General features: G+C 46.2%; 1 protein-coding gene across 1 annotated transcript in view; it reads left to right on the top strand.

Annotated features, from left to right (window-relative positions):
- MDGA1 (MAM domain containing glycosylphosphatidylinositol anchor 1) overlaps nucleotides 1-21,744 on the top strand; it is a 245,798-nt gene that overhangs the window by 163,414 nt on the left and 60,640 nt on the right. The gene's annotated exons all lie outside the window — the stretch shown is intronic.

A 21,744-nucleotide genomic window follows, 5' to 3' on the forward strand; every position in this document is an offset into this window, starting at 1 on the left:
ATTGCACCAGAGTGGTCCATCATACCAGGTGTCTCTAGAGATGGGATCACTTGGCATATGGTGGACCTCATATGATATACTTCCTGTCCCTTGGATGTGTATGCACCAGAGTGGTCTGTCATCCCAGGTGCCTCCAGAGGTGGGATCATTTTGAGTATGGTGGACATCATATGAGATATTCCCTGCCCCTTGGATGTGTATGCACCAGAGTGGTCCATCATACCAGGTTTCTCTAGAGTAGGAGCCTCCAAACTTTCTAAGCAAAGGGCCAGTTTACTGTCCTTCAGACTTTAGAAGGACTGAGCTTTGGCCAATAGGAGCAGAAAATGTTCTGGCATCAGTGGGAGTAAACAATGTCCCATCATTGGTTTTAATGGGAGGAATAGTGCCCCATCATTGGTGTTGTTGAGAGGAATAGTGCACCATCATTGGTGTCAGTGGGACAAATGGTGTCTTGACTGGTGTCAGTTGGAGGAAAAGTTCCCCAAGGGCTGGATAAAGGCAAGCAAAAGGCCACATCTGGCCCTTGGACTGCAGTTTGGAGACCACTGCTCTAGAGGTGGGATCACTTGACATACTGTATGGTGGACATCATATGGAATATTTCCTGTCCTTTGGATGTGTATGCACCAGAGTGGTCCATCATGCCAGATGCCTCTTGAGGTGGGATCACTTGGCATATGGTGGACTTCATATGAGATACTTCCTGTCCCCTGGATGTATATGCACCAGTGTGGTCCATCATGTCAGATGCCTCTCGAGGTGGGATCATTTGGTATATGGTGGACATCATATGAGATACTTCCTGTCCCCTGGATGTATATGCACCAGAGTGCTCCATCATGCCAGATGCCTCTGGAGGTGGGATCACTTGGTATATGGTGGACATCATATGAGCTACTTCCTGTCCCCTGGATGTATATGCACCAGAGTGCTCCATCATGCCAGATGTCTCTCGAGGTGGGATCACTTGGCATATGGTGGACATCATATGAAATTCTTCCTGCCCCCTGGATGTATATGCACCAGTGTGGTCCATCATGCCAGATGCCTCTCGAGGTTGGATCATTTGGCATATGGTGGTTATCATATAAGATATTTCCTGTCCCTTGGATGTGATTGCACCAGAGTGGTCCATCATGCCAGATGCCTTTCGAGGTGGGATCACTAGGCATATGGTGGACATCATATGAAATACTTCCCACCCCTGGATGTATATGCACCAGTGTGGTCCATCATGCCAGATGCCTCTCGAGGTTGGATCATTTGGCATATGGTGGACATCATATAAGATATTTCCTGAAACAGTTTTCTATGATCCAATCTATGAGATGGTTCCCATTGCTGGGAGTAATTCCCTGGTGTGGAGGATTCCAAAGAGTCCAGTGACTCCTGATTCAATCTGTGCTAACTGGTCTGGCCGAGGGTTAGAAGGGCAGAGGATCCACACTGTCATGCGGCTCCCTGTGGGTGTCAGAGTACCACTCTGGGTTTGAGAGTACAGATAAGTAATGTGGGCAGCAAGAGGATAAATGCTCTTATTTTTGTGTAAGTATTGAGTACACAGTGCCGGGACAAGTTGGTCCAACGCATAGGGCAGCGATGTGGAACTGCACCCCCTTCCCCCACTGCTAATGCATGACATAGAATGGGCATACTGCTCTCCGCCTGTGCTCCATAACATCTAGGGGTAGTTGTGCATGAGTAGTGTGTCCTCCATGTCTGGGGCAGAGAGTGGACATGTTAAAACACAATGTGACAACAGCAGCCCTCAACAGAAGCATGACGTCCTGGCTGGCTGGTTGCTAGCTATTAATTTGGCGTGTGCGTGTGATGCTCCCACCCCACCCCCCTTGTTGCATGTAGGCCCCTCTTGCCCACCCCTTGTCCTAGCCCCATTTGCACACCACAAATATTCCCCCACTGGCCTTTTTCTATATATTTGCCTAAAGCTCTTGTACTGTATTGAACTGTTGAATCCTCCCTGTTCTGTCTCCCTTCATTTTTGTAAATCGCTACAAATAAAATCCTGTATTATAATAATCATCATATTTGTTTTTTATGGTATTTTTGATGTCGCTCAAGTTCCTGTAGTGCATAAAAATGTATTTTCCAGTAGGTGAGCTGAAGTGCCATTCCTACTTAATGGTAACCCTAATGCACTATCCAACGTGCAAAAGCTAAATCGCATATCAACGCAACTTATTGCTATTCTTTGCAGTGAGGAGAATTTAAAAAAAAAAAAAAGGCGCCCACACTTTTATACAATTGTTGTATGTAAGGCGGCTCATTAAAATGAATGGACTGCCTGAGCGTGATGCATCCAAACTCGGAAAAATGTGAGCACAGCGGCAAACCTGCACAGATGGGGCCTAAGGGAGCAGGGGCGGACTGACCATTCGAACACTCGGGCACTACCCGAGGGCCCGGGGTCAGTGGGGGGCCCCATGAAATGCCCCTGGTACTTTTTTATAGGTTTTTTTGGGTGTGCTTTGAGTGTGGGAAAGGACACAGGGGCCCCATGATCCCCTATTGCCCGGGGGCCCCATGAGTTGTCAGTCCGCCCCTGTAAGGGAGTATTAGGGAGGCAAAAAGTGAATCTTTTTTTTTGGCTAGCTGTACTTCTAGTACACTAACTGAGCTGTCTCTGACAGTTCACAGTCAAGGCTAGTGATCCGAGACCAGAACAATGGATCGCTCATTTGACTGCTGTGAGAGCCAATCACAACAGTTATGTGATTAAGAAACTGCTCCTTCTTTCTGCACTAGAACCAGTGAGGTGCAGTCAGATATATTTAACAATTTCAATATTTATTCATTAATAATTATTATAATTATAGTATTATAACTTATTATTATAATATTTATTTATATATACACAGTGTGTGTGTGTGTGTATATATATATATATATATATATATATATATATATTTATTTATTTTTTTTTTCTCTCTCCCCCTCCATCTCCCCCCTCCCTCTCTCCATATCTTTCCCTCTCTCTCTCTCTCATTATAGTATTGTTATAGTAGTAATAATAATATATTACACAATACAGAATCTGCTCCTTTCTGCATTAACACCAGTGAAGTGCAGTCAGATATATTTAATAAGTTTATTATTTATTCATTAATAACTATTATAATTATAGTATTTTAAATATCCATACTGTAAATTATAATTATATTTATTTACATATACACACTATATATATAGTGTGTGTGTGTATATACAGTTGCAAGAAAAAGTATGTGAACCCCTTGGGATTACGTGGAGTTTTGCATGAATTGGGCATAAAATGTGCTCTGAACGTCATCTAAGTCACAACAATAGAAGAACACAGTCTGCTGAACATAATACTACACAAACATTAGATGTTGCCATGGTTTAATTGCACATAACATGTAAACATTCACAGTGCAGGGAGGAAAAAGTATGTGAACCTTTGGCCTTAATAACTGGTTGACCCTCCTTTGGCAGCAATTGTCAGGAATGGACTCAGCACTGGTGGTGGGACTCACCTGCCGTGTGGGCTGCAGTACCAGGGCTGACCAGCGGGTGCTCTCAGCAGCCAGAAGCTCACTCCTGCAGTCAGCCAACACCTGGGGCTGTTTACAGCAGGTGTATTTAAGGAATGACCAGGTCTGTGATCTGTGCCTTGGTGTAAATGTTTCCCATGAGCCCTTGTAGCCTGTATCTTGTTCCTGTAAGTACGTTTCCTTGTTGCCAAACTCTGCCTGTTCTGTTTTATGCTGACCCTCTCCTGCTCTGACCCCGGCTCATTCCTGACCATCCTTCTGCCTGATCCTTGGTACCGCGCTGCCCGCTACCTGCTGAACCTGGCTTGTGACCCCAACCATTCTCCGCTTGCTCCTCCTGTACCACGCTGCCCTCACGATACCGACCCGGCTAGTCTGACCTCGCTCACTCCTAGCAGTCATCCATCCATCCCGCTCGGATCGGGACCTGTCATCCCCTTCACAGCAGGCTCATCCCGGGCACACACCCTCAGCGGGACCCCTCTACCACCGCTGGGGGTGCCCAGGGGCGAGACCTGGTTCCAGTCTTGCACCAAGTCCATCCCTACCATCAGGGGCTCTGGTGAAAAGGCAGACTGGGACTTAGACTCCGCGTCCTGGGAAACCCCGTGCCGTGGACCACTAGAGATCCCGTTGGGCGGAGCCTGACAGTACCTTGTGGCCTGCCTGACCATTCCACCTCTCCAGCCCTGACTACGCCTGTGTTCTTGAAGCCTGCTACTTCCCTGTGTCAGTCCACACATTTCTGGTCACACCCGGATACCTAACAGAACACCAAGACCATTCCTGACCAGAAGTGGCCACACAGGGAAGCCATCTTGGCTTGTTGTTGTGTGGAGGATGCATCCTAAGGAGGTTGTGTACTTGTCTCTGCTAGTCCTGGAAGACAGAGTATACAGCTATCAGATTCTGAAGAAGTATGCCAGGGATCAGCTGCTAGAGTGCATGCAGGTTGCTCATTCACTAGTGGATCAGGGCACAGAGTTTTCTGAGGTACAACCATTGATCCAGGTTTGTGCTGAGTTGGCTCTGTCCTGTACCCCTGAAAGCAGGGATGACTTTTTTCCACCATTTAGTGCAGATCAAGTAGAATCACTGGTATGGTTGTTGGAGGATGATCCAGATTGCTTCCATGAGCATTATGCAGCTTGTCCATCACATGTGCTTATGGATTGCATAAACGCAGTGCAGTCTTTGGTCAGACAGGCTAGGTGTAAGTTGAGCTTCGTTCAACCCGTATTACAGACATGGTCAGATTTGTTACACCCAGCCTCAGTCAGCTTGCAAAAACCCAGTCCTGCTTCTAACCTATTTCTTCAAAGCTCTATTCCTGCATTCCCGACCGCACCTCCAGTTACAGCCCAGTATACCCTGCTATCTACCGCATGTCAGTCCCCTGTTCCCACTCGCTGCACCTATCCTGCCTTTAACCCTGTAAAGAAGTCCTCTGTAGCAACTGCTCCCTCTCCTGTTCCATCCTCCAGCTCTTCTCTGTCTTCAGCTGCTCTATCCGTTTACAGACCTGCATTTACTTGCAGTGCTCCAGTAACTAAAACCAGAAAAAGGCGAAAATTCTTTCCAACCAGTACCATCCTGCCAGTATCCAAACCGGTCAGTCTGCTGTCTGAGAACCCGCTTTCCATGGTTCAGCCTGATACCCTGATGCCTGATGACCCAGTGTACGCTACCCAGCCTGATGGTTCTGCCCAGCCTGATGGTTCTTCCCGGCCTGATGGTTCTGTCCGGCCTGAGGGTTCTACCCAGCCTGATGATCCTATCATGCCAGATGACTCGTTGCCCGCTGTTGTGCCAGATGACTTGGTGCCCACTGACTTGCCCGATGACTCGGTGCCCGCTGACGTGCTCGATGACTCGGTGCCCGCGGTCGGGCCAGATGGCTCGGTGCCCGCGGTCGGGCCAGATGGCTTGGTGCCCGCTGTCGGGCCAGATGGCTTGGTGCCCGCTGTCGGGCCAGATGGCTCAGTGCCCGCTGTCGTGCCAGATGACTCGGTGCCAGCTGTCGAGCTTGGTGGCCCGGTGCCCGCAGTTCTGCTAGATGGCTCTGTGCCCACTGACTTGCCCGATGACTTGGTGCCCGCTGACGTGCTCGCTGACTCGGTGCCCGCTGATTTGCCCGGTGACTCGTTGCCCGCGGTCGTACCAAATGACTCTGTGCCCGCTGTCGAGCTTGGTGACCTGGTGCCCGTGATTTTTCTAGATGGATCGGTGCCCGCGGACGTGCTCTATGACTCGGTGCCCACTGTCGAGCTTGGTGACCTGGTGCACGTGATTTTTCTAGATAGATCGGTGCCCGCAGTCTTGCCAGACTCGATGCCCGCAGTCTTGCCAGACAACTCGGTGCCCGCAGTCTTGCCAGACGACTCGATGCCTGCTGTTCCGCCAGTTGACTCGGAGCCCGCGATCTTGCCAGACGACTCGGTGCCCGCAGTCCTGCCAGATGACTCGGTGCCCGCGGTCTTGCCAGACGACTCGGTGCCCGCTGTTCCGCCAGATGACTCGGTGCCCGCGGTCTTGCCAGATGACTCGGTGCCCGCAGTCTTGCCAGACGATCCAATGCCTGATGACCCAGTGACCACTGTCATGCCTGGTGACCCGATGCCCGCTGTCGTGCCAGTTGACTCAGAGCCAGCTGTCACGCCTGGTGATTTGGTGCCCACTGCCTTGCCAGATGGCCCGGTGCCTGCCTCCCTGCCTGGTTGCCTGGTGCCCGCCGCCCTGCCTGGTGGCCCGGTGCCTGCTGCTCCGCCTGGTGGCCCGGTGCCTGCTGCTCCGCCTGGTGGCCCGGTGCCCGCCGCCCCGCCTGGGGGTCCGGTGCCTGCTGCTCCGCCTGGTTGCTCAGTGCCTGCTGCTCCGCCCGCTGCCCGGCCTGGCGTGCCTCCGCCCGTTGCGCAGCCCGATGTGATTCTGTCCGCTGCGCAGCCTGTTGTGCCAGCCCCTGATGTCCAGCTAAACTGGCCAATAACTGATTCCCAGCCTGCTCCTGGAAATCCTGTGTCCAGCGACCTGCCTTCCTGGGTTCCCCTACATAAAGAGAAGTCTGCCAGCAGGAAACCCAGCCAGCCGGTTGACTCCGGCAGTAAGATAGCCAGCCAGTTACCTGACCCGGGCGGTGGAACATTTTGCCCACTAGGGACTGTTTGGAGCGCCCTGAGGCCGCTCCTTGAGGGGGGGGTACTGTCAGGAATGGACTCAGCACTGGTGGTGGGACTCACCTGCCGTGTGGGCTGCAGTACCAGGGCTGACCAGCGGGTGCTCTCAGCAGCCAGAAGCTCACTTCTGCAGTCAGCCAACACCTGGGGCTGTTTACAGCAGGTGTATTTAAGGAATGACCAGGTCTGTGATCTGTGCCTTGGTGTAAATGTTTCCCATGAGCCCTTGTATCCTGTATCTTGTTCCTGTAAGTACGTTTCCTTGTTGCCAAACTCTGCCTGTTCTGTTTTATGCTGACCCTCTCCTGCTCTGACCCCGGCTCGTTCCTGACCATCCTTCTGCCTGATCCTTGGTACCGCGCTGCCCGCTACCTGCTGAACCTGGCTTGTGACCCCAACCATTCTCCGCTTGCTCCTCCTGTACCACGCTGCCCTCACGATACCGACCCGGCTAGTCTGACCTCGCTCACTCCTAGCAGTCATCCATCCATCCCGCTCGGATCGGGACCTGTCATCCCCTTCACAGCAGGCTCATCCCGGGCACACACCCTCAGCGGGACCCCTCTACCACCGCTGGGGGTGCCCAGGGGCGCGACCAGGTTCCAGTCTTGCACCAAGTCCATCCCCACCATCAGGGGCTCTGGTGAAAAGGCAGACTGGGACTTAGACTCCGCGTCCTGGAAAACCCGTGCTGTGGACCACTAGAGATCCCGTTGGGAGGAGCCTGACAGTACCTTGCGGCCTGCCTGACCATTCCACCTCTCCATCCCTGACTACGCCTGTGTTCTTGAAGCCTGCTACTTCCCTGTGTCAGTCCACACATTTCTGGTCACACCCGGATCCCTAACAGCAATACCCTCAACCAAACGTTTCCTGTAGTTGCAGATCAGACTTGCACAACGATCTGGAGTCATTTTGGACCACTCCTCTTCACAAAACTGTTTCAGTGTAGCAATATTCTTGGGATGTCTGGTGTGAATCGCTCTCTTAAGGTCATGCCACAGCATTTCAATTGGGTTGAGGTCAGGACTCTGACTGGGCCACTCCAGAAGGCGTATTCTGTGCTGTTGCAGCCATTGTTTTGTTAAATTACTTGTATGCTTTGGGTCATTGTCCTGTTGCATCACCCATCCTCTGCGGAGCTTCAGTTGGCAGACAGATGGTCGTACGTTTTTGCTGCAAAATGTCTTGATAAACTCTGGAATTCATTTTCCCATCAATGACAACAATCCGTCCAGGCCCTGAGGCAGCAAAGCAGCCCCAAACCATGATGCTCCCTCCGCCATGTTTCACAGTGGGGATGAGGTTTTGATGTTGGTGTGCTGTGCCTTTTTTTCTCCACACATAGTGTTGTGTGTTCTTCCCAAACAACTCAATCTTGGTTTCATCTGTCCACAGTATATTCTGCCAATAGTGCTGTGGAACATCCAGGTGCTCTTTTGCAAACTTCAAACGTGCTGCAATATTCTTTTTGGACAGCAATGGCTTCCTCCGTGGTGTCCTCCCATGTACTCCATTCTTGTTTAATGTTTTCCTTATTGTAGATGTGTCAACAAAAATGTTAGCATGTGCCAGAGATTTCTGTAGGTCTTTAGCTGACACTCTGGGATTCTTCTTTACCTCATGCAGCATTCTGCGCTGTGCTCTTGCAGTCATTTTTACAGGACGACCACGCCTAGGGAGAGTAGCAACAGTGCTAAACTTTCTCCATTTGTAGACAGTCTGTCTTACCGTGGACACAGGAACATCAAGGCTTTTGGAGATACCTTTGTAACCCTTTCCAGCTTCATGCAAGTCAACAATTCTTGATCGTAGGTCTTCTGAGAGCTCTTTTCTGCGAGGCATGGTTCACATCAGACAGTGCTTCTTGAAACCAGTAAACCCAAAACAGGTGTGTGTTTTTTAAGGGCAGGACAGCTGTCAGCAACACATCCAATATCATCACACTGATTGGAGTCAAGGTTGGCTCACTCCTGGCTCCAATTAGCTCTGGGAGAAGTCATTAAGCTAGGGCCTCACATACTTTTTCCTCCCTGCACTGTGAATGTTTACATGTTATGTGCAATTAAACCATGGCAACATCTAATGTTTGTGTAGTATTATGTTCAGCAGACTGTTCTATTGTTGTGACTTAGATGACGTTCAGAGCACATTTTATGCCCAATTCATGCAAAACTCCACGTAATCCCAAGGGGTTCACATACTTTTTCTTGCAACTGTATATGTGTTTGTGTGTGTATATATATATATATATATTTTTTTTTTTTTCTTCTTTATTATTAATATATATATATATATATATATATATACTTTTTGTTGTTATTATAATATATATATATTGTTGTCATAATAATAAATTACATAATATTTACACAATTGTAAAATAATTATGGGAAGACAATACTACCCCGAAGAAAGTCTTCCAGTTTCTTCCAGCGCTTTTACTATATAACTCAATTATTTCTGACTTCTAAACACTTGGCACAATAAATAAGCCGCCTACAGAAACAAGGTTTAAACTGTGAAATGACTTTGATTGGAATCTATTGATTTTGCTCCTTCTCGCCTGAGGCTATTATGTTGTAAGAGTGTGTTAAGGAGAGGGTGGCGGAGCCTTCGAATATCTGACACAGAGCTGCAAATTAAATAGCCCGGCTGCAAAAGTTTAGGGTTTAAATAATTTGTAATTGAGGAAAGCAGCATGAGCTTAATGAGCCCTCGCCAGCTGTAAAGCGCGGCCGGTCATTGCTTCTGCTAAATGAGTAAAGTCGGCCGAACACCGGTAGAATTTTCCAACGTTCGTATAGAAATACAGAAAAAAAAAATCATTCATCGGAGCGTTCGATGGAACCATTATAGACATGACAACGTTTGTATGAAAACCCTGGAAAGGTTCACTCGGTTGCCATGCCACCGTTTCGAATTCCTCATGCACAGTTGGGGTTTCTTTAGTTTGAAAAAAAGTTTTCCATCGTTCTTTTTTGATTTTTCATCGTCACTATGGTCAAAAATAAATGTTGATTTGTCCCCATGAACTATTAGAAAATCAAATGATCGTTCTGAAAGCGAATTAAATTCTAGTGGTGTACGGCCACCTGTAATAATAACTAAAGGCAAATCCTTTTTTTGTAGTTTTGGATAGAATGGAGAGGACCCCCTCTACCTGACTGGCCCAGGGTGTAAACCCGCCACCCCCCCCAACCCACAGGCAGCGATCAAAGAGTAGGGAGGTGACCTGGACAGTGGGCTGTAAAGAACTAAGGTTGTGACAACAGTGGTATGGATTTACGACTTGTACAGAGCACAGGGGTCACTATATCTGTATATAGCATACAAAATGCAGGGATCAGGAGTGTGCAGAGGTCAAGGGTGGGTAAAGTACACAGTTCAGGGTTCAGGATAGTTGAATATACAGAGTCCAGGGGTCAGGCGTGGGTAATGTACACAATGCAGGGGTCAGGCATAGGTAATGTACACAATCAGGGGTCAGGAGTGGGTAAGGTACACAATGCAGGGGTCAGGAGTGGGTAATGTACACAATGCAGGGGTCAGGAGTGGGTAATGTACACAATGCAGGGGTCAGGAGTGTGTAATGTACACAATGCAGGGGTCAAGAGTGGGTAACGTACACAATTCAGGGGTCAGAAGTATGTAATGTACACAATGCAGGGGTCAGGAGTGCGTAATGTACACAATGCAGGGGTCAATAGTGTGTAACATACAGAGTCCAGGGGTCAGGAGTGGGTAAAGTACACAATGCATCGGTCAAGAGTGGGTAATGTACACAATGCAGGGGTCAGGAGTGGGTAATGTACACAATGCAGGGGTCAGGAGTAGGTAAGGTACACAATGCAGGGGTCAGGAGTGTGTAATGTACACAATGCAGGGGTCAGGAAAGTATAATGTACACAATGCAGGGGTCAAGAGTGGGTAACGTACACAATTCAGGGATCAGAAGTATGTAATGTACACAATACAGGGGTCAGGAGTGCGTAATGTACACAATGCAGGGGTCAATAGTGCGTAACATACAGAGTCCAGGGGTCAGGAGTGTGTAATGCACATAACACAGGGGTCAGGACTGGGTAACATACAGTGCTCAAGGATTAGAAGGGGGCCAGTGCCAGAGCCCACACCCCCAGTGTGCAGGCAGCCAGCAGAGGAGAGGGATGTGGCATGCACAGTGGGCTGTGAAGAGATTAGGGTGTGACAACATTACACTAACCGTGGTAGAGATTTAAAGTTTGTACAGAGCACAGGGGTCAGATATGGGTATTGTAACGGAACCGGACCCCAGACCGCACTTGGGTATATTCCGTTATACCGCAGCTTCCCTGTCACAAATCCACGGACCACACCCTTGAAATCCCTCAGGAAATAGACAGCACCCGACTCTTCTTAAAACAGGAAGTCAACTCTTTTATTTTTACACAAACAACAAGTTATATACACAGGGCGGGGAAACACAACCAGGAACAGGAAACACATCATCAGCCCGCCCCATCAGTGGGAAGGGCGACAGGAAACAGATCATCAGCCCGCCCCATCAGTGGGAAGGGCTACAGCACATGGCAAAGGACAAGGGACAGCCACGTGACCGAGAACAAAGGACAACACACCAATACACAATACTAAGACATTCACATTCACACCCTGTACCCCTTAACAGGCACAGGGTAAATTTAACATAATGAGGGGAACATGAGCTGACACAGAGGTCCCCCCACCCCCAAACGTCACTCCCATCACAGGTATATAATGTACAAAATGCAGGGATCAGGAGTATATGTACTGTACAATGTGCAGAAGTTAGGGATGGGTAAAGTACTTAGTTCAGGGTTCAGCAATGTTTAATGTACATAGTGTAGGGGGCAGGAGTGGGCAACTTGCAGAATGCAGGTGTCTGGAATGTGTAATATACTTTATGTAGGGGTCAGGAGTGGGTAGTATACAAAGTGCAGGGGTCAGGAGTGGGTAACATACACAGTGCAGGAGTCAGGAGGAGGCCAGGGGCTAAGCATGCCCCCCAGCCCACAGTCAGGCAGTCAGAGAATAATGTTGCGTACACAGTGGGCTGTGAAGAGATTAAGGTGTGACAACAGTGCGCTAATTGTGGTAGGGGTTTAAAACCCGTACAAAGCACAGGGGAGAAATATGTGTATATAGCATACAAAATGCTGACAAAATGCAGGGATCAGGAATATGTGCTGTGTAGTGTGCAAAAGTAATTAAAGTTCTAAGTTCAAGGTTGACCAATGTTTAATGTACATAGCGTTGGGGTCAGGAGTGGGTAACGTACATAGAGCAGGGGTCAGGAGTGGGTAACGTACATAGAGCAGGGGTCAGGAGTGGGTAACGTACATAGAGCAGGGGTCAGGAGTGGGTAACGCACAGGTTTCGGGGCTCAGGAGTGAGTAATGTACATAATACAGGGATCAGGAGTTGGTATCATACAGGTTGCGGGGCTCGGGGGGTGAGTAATGTACATAATACAGGGGTCAGAAGTTGGCAACATACAGAATGCAGGGGTCAGGAGTGCGTAACATACAAAGTACAGGGGTCAGCAGTGGATAATGTGCATAATGCAGGGGTCAGGAGTGGGTAACATACACAGCGCATGGGTCAGGAGGGCAACAGGGCCAGAGCCTGCTCCCCAGCCCACAGGCAGCAGGCAGAGAAGGAGGTGGCTTGCATAGTGCACTGTGAAGAGATTAAGGTGTGACAACAGTTTGCTAACAGTGGTGGGGGTTAAAAACTTTATAGTACTGTATAGTGTGCACAAGTCAGGGGGTGGGTAAAGTACATATTTCAGGGATCAGCAATTTTTATTGTACAGAGTGCAGGGGGTCAGGAGTGTGTAATGTATATAATGCAGGTGTATGTAATATACGGAGTGCAGGGGTCAGGAGTGTGTAATGTACATAATGCAGGTGTATGTAATATACAGAGTGCAGGGGTCAGAAGAATGTAATATACAATGTTCAAGGGTCAGGAGTTTGTAATGTACATAATGCAGGTGTATGTAATATACAAAGTTCAGGGGTCAGGAGTGTTTAATGTACATAATGCAGGTGTATGTAATATACAGAGTGCAGGGGTCAGGAGAATGTAATATACAAAGTACAGAGGTCAGGAGTGGGTAATGTACATAATGCAGGTATATGTAATATACAGAGTGGAGGGGTCAGGAGAATGTAATATACAAAGTTCAGGGATCAGGAGTGTGTAATGTACATAATGCAGGTGCATGTAATATACAGAGTGCAGGGGTCAGGAGAATGTAATATACAATGTACAAGGGTCAGGAGTTTGTAATGTAGATAATGCAGGTGTATGTAATATACAAAGTTCAGGGGTCAGGAGTGTGTAATGTACATAATGCAGGTGTATGTAATATACAGAGTGCAGGGGTCAGGAGAATGTAATATACAATGTTCAAGGGTCAGGAGTTTGTAATGTAGATAATGCAGGTGTATGTAATATACAGAGTGCAGGGGTCAGGAGAATGTAATATACAAAGTTCAGGGATCAGGAGTGTGTAATGTACATAATGCAGGTACATGTAATATACAGAGTGCAGGGGTCAGGAGAATGTAATATACAATGTACAAGGGTCAGGAGTTTGTAATGTAGATAATGCAGGTGTATGTAATATACAAAGTTCAGGGGTCAGGAGTGTGTAATGTACATAATGCAGGTGTATGTAATATACAAAGTTCAGGGGTCAGGAGTGTGTAATGTACATAATGCAGGTGTATGTAATATACAGAGTGCAGGGGTCAGGAGAATGTAATATACAAACTTCAGGGATCAGGAGTGTGTAATGTACATAATGCAGGTGTATGTAATATACAGAGTGCAGGGGTCAGGAGAATGTAATATACAATGTTCAAGGGTCAGGAGTTTGTAATGTACATAATGCAGGTGCATGTAATATACAAAGTTCAGGGGTCAGGAGTGTGTAATGTACATAATGCAGGTGTATGTAATATACAGAGTGCAGGGGTCAGGGGAATGTAATATACAATGTTCAAGGGTCAGGAGTTTGTAATGTAGATAATGCAGGTGTATGTAATATACAAAGTTCAGGGGTCAGGAGTGTGTAATGTACATAATGCAGGTGTATGTAATATACAGAGTGCAGGGGTCAGGAGAATGTAATATACAAAGTACAGGGGTCAGGAGTGGGTAATGTACATAATGCAGGTGTATGTAATATACAGAGTGCAGGGGTCAGGAGAATGTAATATACAAAGTTCAGGGATCAGGAGTGTGTAATGTACATAATGCAGGTGCATGTAATATACAAAGTTCAGGGGTCAGGAGTGTGTAATGTACATAATGCAGGTGTATGTAATATACAGAGTGCAGGGGTCAGGAGAATGTAATATACAATGTTCAAGGGTCAGGAGTTTGTAATGTACATAATGCAGGTGTATGTAATATACAAAGTTCAGGGGTCAGGAGTGTGTAATGTACATAATGCAGGTGTATGTAATATACAGAGTACAGGGGTCAGGAGAATGTAATATACAAAGTTCAGGGATCAGGAGTGTGTAATGTACATAATGCAGGTGCATGTAATATACAAAGTTCAGGGGTCAGGAGTGTGTAATGTACATAATGCAGGTGTATGTAATATACAGAGTGCAGGGGTCAGGAGAATGTAATATACAATGTTCAAGGGTCAGGAGTTTGTAATGTAGATAATGCAGGTGTATGTAATATACAAAGTTCAGGGGTCAGGAGTGTGTAATGTACATAATGCAGGTGTATGTAATATACAGAGTGCAGGGGTCAGGAGAATGTAATATACAATGTTCAAGGGTCAGGAGTTTGTAATGTAGATAATGCAGGTGTATGTAATATATAAAGTTCAGGGGTCAGGAGTGTGTAATGTACATAATGCAGGTGTATGTAATATACAGAGTGCAGGGGTCAGGAGAATGTAATATACAATGTTCAAGGGTCAAGAGTTTGTAATGTAGATAATGCAGGTGTATGTAATATACAAAGTTCAGGGGTCAGGAGTGTGTAATGTACATAATGCAGGTGTATGTAATATACAGAGTGCAGGGGTCAGGAGAATGTAATATACAAAGTACAGGGGTCAGGAGTGGGTAATGTACATAATGCAGGTGTATGTAATATACAGAGTGCAGGGGTCAGGAGAATGTAATATACAAAGTTCAGGGATCAGGAGTGTGTAATGTACATAATGCAGGTGCATGTAATATACAAAGTTCAGGGGTCAGGAGTGTGTAATGTACATAATGCAGGTGTATGTAATATACAGAGTGCAGGGGTCAGGAGAATGTAATATACAATGTTCAAGGGTCAGGAGTTTGTAATGTAGATAATGCAGGTGTATGTAATATACAAAGTTCAGGGGTCAGGAGTGTGTAATGTACATAATGCAGGTGTATGTAATATACAGAGTGCAGGGGTCAGGAGAATGTAATATACAAAGTTCAGGGATCAGGAGTGTGTAATGTACATAATGCAGGTGCATGTAATATACAAAGTTCAGGGGTCAGGAGTGTGTAATGTACATAATGCAGGTGTATGTAATATACAGAGTGCAGGGGTCAGGAGAATGTAATATACAATGTTCAAGGGTCAGGAGTTTGTAATGTAGATAATGCAGTTGTATGTAATATATAAAGTTCAGGGGTCAGGAGTGTGTAATGTACATAATGCAGGTGTATGTAATATACAGAGTGCAGGGGTCAGGAGAATGTAATATACAAAGTTCAGGGATCAGGAGTGTGTAATGTACATAATGCAGGTGCATGTAATATACAAAGTTCAGGGGTCAGGAGTGTGTAATGTACATAATGCAGGTGTATGTAATATACAGAGTGCAGGGGTCAGGAGAATGTAATATACAATGTTCAAGGGTCAGGAGTTTGTAATGTACATAATGCAGGTGTATGTAATATACAAAGTTCAGGGGTCAGGAGTGTGTAATGTACATAATGCAGGTGTATGTAATATACAGAGTGCAGGGGTCAGGAGAATGTAATATACAAAGTTCAGGGATCAGGAGTGTGTAATGTACATAATGCAGGTGCATGTAATATACAAAGTTCAGGGGTCAGGAGTGTGTAATGTACATAATGCAGGTGTATGTAATATACAGAGTGCAGGGGTCAGGAGAATGTAATATACAATGTTCAAAGGTCAGGAGTGTGTAATGTACATAACACAGGTGTATGTAATATACAGAGTGCAAGGGTCAGGAGAATGTAATATACAAAGTTCAGGGGTCAGGAGTGGGTAATATACAGAGTGCAGGGGTCAGGAGTATGTAATGTACATAACACAGGTGTATGTAATATACAGAGTGCAAGGGTCAGGAGAATGTAATATACAATGTTCAGGGGTCAGGAGTGGGTAATGTACAGAGTGCAGGAGTATGTAATGTACATAGCGCAGGGGTCAGTAGTGGGTAATATGCATAGTTGAGGGGTCAGGCTTGGGTATTAGCACAGGGGTCAGGATTATGTAACGTATAGATACATAGTCATTCGACAATCTCACTGGCTTGTGAACTGGAAGCTGAAGTTCAGAATTAAAATTCATTTTCCAGCAGAGGATTCATTTTCATGCGAATGAACCTCCCTAATTTCCAATAAAAACAATTTCTGTAACGAGTCAATCTGTAACACGGAATGGAATTCTCTCTCCAGCTCCAATGTTACCGCTCCCCTAATGTCTCTGGTGGATAATGGGCAGTTATTTCTGTCACGTAGCAAAACATTTGAACAACACGATTCTTACAAACTTTTTGTTCGGTATAAACAGCAATCTCTTTTATAAGACAAAGAAGAGTGCTTCTCCCAATACACAGAGAGGAGAACATTTCCACAAAATTGTCTATAAATACCTGTAATATATATAAATAAATACCGATACCACTAGAACCCTCATATAAAAGGATAGAACGGTATTTGTTCCGCCGCCACATATTGTGACAAATGTTCACAAACCAAATTCAAAGCAAGCATATGAAATAAAAATTAAAAAAAACACTTAAAGGGTAAGTACACTTTTTTTTGGCGCACTGATAACTCTCAGGACCAGGTCTTTCATCAGAAACTGTCCCAGATACGGCTCTTTACAAATCCGGACTTTTTTTCTCCGCAAAAGTCCAGCTTGGCTGCGCCCGTTCCTGCCTCCCCGCTACTCGTTCACACCATAAAGCGTGCACATTTTTTTGCATAGATAAGATAATAAAACAGTGCGGCGCTCAGACAAAGTAAGATATATTGCGATAAATGACATATAATTACTCCCCCCCTTTTTTTTATATATAGGTAGTATCAACAACCATGCCACCTATATATAGTGATGGGCTGGAGATGGCATACACTCGAGTGACTTATTCATGCTCCATAGTGACTTCAAACATACTGCAGTGAATAGTGTCCTTGTGTATAAAAACATGCAAATGTGCACTGCAGGTGGCAATCCTCAAATAGGTGAAGTGCCCCCTCACCTTCCTGCTCAGGCCCTTAAGGACCAATGCGCCTTTTGTTATATAGTAAATCTTGGAGAGGTCCTTCAGATGGTAGATCCCTCAGGTAGTAATGGTGGGACTCTCCTCCTCTTAACTTCTATATCAGGTCGTTGATGGTATCAGAGGTGCCCCTCTCACACGGTCACCAATAAGAAGAAGAGAACTTGCATAGTGTAAAACCGCTTTAATGGATAAATATAAAACCAAAGAACTACTCACATGCTAAACATGTAAATACGAGCCTTCACACCACTCAAAGGGTGTACTGCATTCAGGAACTAGGAGCACCAAGATGGCGCCCGCGCCGGATATGACGTCAGAACGTACGTGTAAGCTCCTCCCACTGGCGTATCTACGCGTTACGTCACTTCTAACACGTGACTTCATCAGGATATACGCCTATCCTGGGTGGAGCCCTATTTATCTAATGTATTGACCAATCGATGATTCGGATGGGCGGAACTCAGCCGCCATAGTACTGGAGCTCACCAGACGCCCTCAGCTATCGTATTATTTCAGCTGCAGAAACGAGGACATTTATGTGAGCTGGTAATGGCAATCTCACATAAATATATATATATCCTCATAGCTGAGTGTATATATATTGCAATACTCACTAATAGAAACCATGTGTGAGGCTAAAACCTACATATAAAATATATAAATATAAAATAAATAAAGATCATATGGATGAATGTCTACAATAGATTGGATCTGTGATATCAAAAATATCAAAAAATATATAAAAAATATATACCACAGCCATATAATATAAAACTCTAGTGGGAAAAAAAAAAATATATATAAGGTATAGAATCCTATACTAGGAAAATAACCCACTATGATTATAAAAAACATATATACCTATATGTTATAAAGAAGGGACCCGAAAAAAGACCTTAATGTACAGTACACCGTCATCATGGTATATCATTTGCAACATGAAAGGGATAATAATATATGCATAAATGTAGTAATACCTAAGCTTATATAAAGTGTCATATAAATATTAACGCAAATAGGTATTAAACTGGTCATTGCTTAAAAATTGCTAATAAAGCAATTTAAATCAAATTCTACGTTCAAACCCCTCGGGTGTTGAGACCTCATCAGGAAGATCTACTTGGATTCTGCCTGGCTAATAGCTCTGACCTTATTACTACCTCTCCAATGGTTGGTAAATTTCTCTATTCCCCAGAATTTCAATTTTGTGGGATCACTATTGTGATGAATGGCAAAATGTTTGGAAACGCTGTGTTTAGTGTGACCCTTTTTGATGTTCTGCACGTGCTCCCTAATCCTTTTCCACATAGGTCTCTTGGTTCTTCCGATATATTGAAGTCCACACTCACATTGGAGCCCATATACTACACCTGCCGTCTGGCAGGATATGAAATCTTTAATAGTATATGTTACTCCTGTTGTTGTTGCCTGAAATTGTTTCCTTCTTATATTTAATCCCTTTGTCTCCTTACACGCATAGCAGGTTTTACAGGGATAGAAACCTTTGGATTTTTTTGCATGTTTTCAGTGCGACGCGTTTCGGCAGCCCGTTGGATGCGATGGGCTTCCCAATGCGTCGGAAGACACAAAAAATTGTTCAGGCAATATTTTTAAAATCTCGCCAGACCAAGCTACTTGGTACCGTGTGTTTTGGTCGGAACAAACTCACCCTTGTTTGCCAGATGAATAGGGGTGCCATTCAGGGTCGGATTTAGGGGGGTGCTGGGGAGGGCTATGTCCTCCCAGATTTTAGTTGAGCCCCCCCAGGTCTCTGATAGTGCATCCACTGATCCATGAGCTACTCTTTTGGGGGCATTTAACCGCTTGCCCGCCACCCCATAGTAGAAGTACTGCTACAAGACCGGGGTCAGTAGGGGGCCCCATGAGATGCCCCTGGTACCTTTTTCATAGGCTTTTTTGAGTATTAAAAATGTATAATAATAATCATAGTAGTGTGCAGGGGCGGACTGACAACTCATGGGGCCCTGGTCAGTAGGGGATCATGGGGCCCATGTGTCCTTGCCCACACTCAAACCACACCCAAAAAAGCCTATGAAAGATACCAGGGGCATCTCATGGGGCCCCTTACTGACCCCGGGCCCTCGGGCAGTGCCCGAATTTCCGAATGGTCAGTCCGCCCCTGTTAGTGTGTGACTGTGGTGGGGACCAGGGGCGGACTGACCACTTGGAAACTCGGGCACTGCCCGAGGGCCCGGGGTCAGTAGTGGGCCCCATGAGATGCCCCTGGTACCTTTTTCATAGGCTTTTTTGAGTTTGGGCAAGGACACAGGGGCCCCACAATCCCTTATTGCCCGGGGCCCCCATGAGTTGTCAGTCCGCCCCTGTACACGATATGCATTTCCGGGTATGGGGCGCGTGCACGCGCACCGCCCTACCTGCACCACCATTGGTGACAACGGATGTCAATCATCAGGTCCCGGCGGGAAATTCCCTCCGGCACACTGCAATCACCGAGCAAAACTGACAGGGGAGAGACCTGTGTGCAAACAATACAGGTCTCTCGCCTGCCAGCAAGGACATGCTGCTGTGTATCTGTCTGCACAGCAGAGAGATAGACAGCAGCATGTTTCCCTAGTAAAACATCACACAGTCCCGCTATAAGTCGCCGATCGCCGCCATTACTACTATAAAAAAATACATAAAAATCCTGGTATATACCGCCATATTTAGACGCTATAAATTTCACTTAAACCAATTAATTTACGCATATTGGGATTTTTTTTTTAGCAAAGACGGAGCAGGATACATTTTGGTCTAAATTTATGATGATATTTAATTGTTTTAATTTTTTTACTGGAAATGTTTTAAAGTAAAAAAATCAAAAATATATATATATAAAAAAAATTGTCAGTTTATTTTTGTTTATAGCGTAAAAAATTTTTAAAAAACGCGAAGGCGATCAAATACCACGAAAAGAAAGCTCTATTTGTGGGAAAAAAGTACGCAAATTTGATTTATGTGCAGCGTTGCATGACCGCGCAATTGTCAGTTAAAGTAACACAGCGCCGTATCGCAAAAAATGGCCTGGTCAGGAAGGGGTGGGGAGGGGAAATCCCCTGGAGGGTGAGGGGTTTATGTAAGAGAGCATTGTGATGGGGATACCTGATGTAAAGGGGCACTCTGATGGGTAATGGATTATATGTTAGGGGGCGCTCTGATAGAAACAGTTGATGTAAGGGGGCACTCTGACTGGGACCCTGATGTAGGGGGGACTCTGGTGGGGACCAGGATGTAAGGGGGCAGTCTGATGAGTATCCTGATGTAAGGGGATACTCTGACAGGGACCCTGATGTAAGGGGGACTCTGATGGGGACCAGGATGTAAGGGGGCAGTCTGATGAGTATCCTGATGTAAGGGGGCACTCTGACAGGGACCCTGATGTAAGCGGGACTCTGATGGGGACCAGGATGTAAGGGGGCAGTCTGATGAGTATCCTGATGTAAGGGGGCACTCTGACAGGGACCCTGATGTAAGGGGGACTCTGATGGGGACCAGGATGTAAGGGGGCAGTCTGATGAGTATCCTGATGTAAGGGGGCACTCTGACAGGGACCCTGATGTAAGGGGGACTCTGATGGGGACCAGGATGTAAGGGGGCAGTCTGATGAGTATCCTGATGTAAGGGGGCACTCTGACAGGGACCCTGATGTAAGGGGGACTCTGATGGGGACCAGGATGTAAGGGGGCAGTCTGATGAGTATCCTGATGTAAGGGGGCACTCTGACAGGGACCCTGATGTAAGCGGGACTCTGATGGGGACCAGGATGTAAGGGGGCAGTCTGATGAGTATCCTGATGTAAGGGGGCACTCTGACAGGGACCCTGATGTAAGCGGGACTCTGATGGGGACCAGGATGTAAGGGGGCAGTCTGATGAGTAACCTGATGTAAGGGGGCACTCTGACAGGGACCCTGATGTAAGGGGGACTCCCAGATTTTAAATGCAAAATAAATCTGGCTGCGTTGGATTGTACGACACTGGGAGGAACGGGTAAGGCGATGGTTGACTAGAACAGTTGTAAAGCTTCCTGCTAGTGATCACTGATTGATTTTAGTGGTTGCCGAGAGAAGCTCTCAAAGTGGCATTAGTTAAAATATATATCTGTTGCCATGGCAGCAGCGGAAGGTTAGTGTGTGCCGGAGGTTTGACAGACCCAGCTGTCATTTAGCACTTCCAAACATCAATGACAGATGAGACGAGTTATCTTGGATTTACTCAGCTTTGCCAGTGAACGTAGCCTTTTATATTGCCATGTGACACTGCTGGGACCTGCTTGATGGCAATGTCGAGGTGTGGGATATGCTGATAGACCTGCAGGGGGTCATTTATAGTAGGATAGTCCTCCAACAGAGCTGTCCTGTCAATGTGAGGGCAACAAATACAATACAAGGGAAACAAATGGGCAATTGTTACAATACACGGCAACAAATAGGCAATTGTTACAATACACAGCAACAAATAGGCAATTGTTACAATACACAGCAACAAATGGGC

The sequence above is a fragment of the Staurois parvus genome, unplaced genomic scaffold (assembly GCF_062004578.1).
Source record: "Staurois parvus isolate SC_StPar_1 unplaced genomic scaffold, SC_StPar_1.0 ptg001071l, whole genome shotgun sequence".
Classification (NCBI taxonomy): Eukaryota; Metazoa; Chordata; class Amphibia; order Anura; family Ranidae; genus Staurois; species Staurois parvus.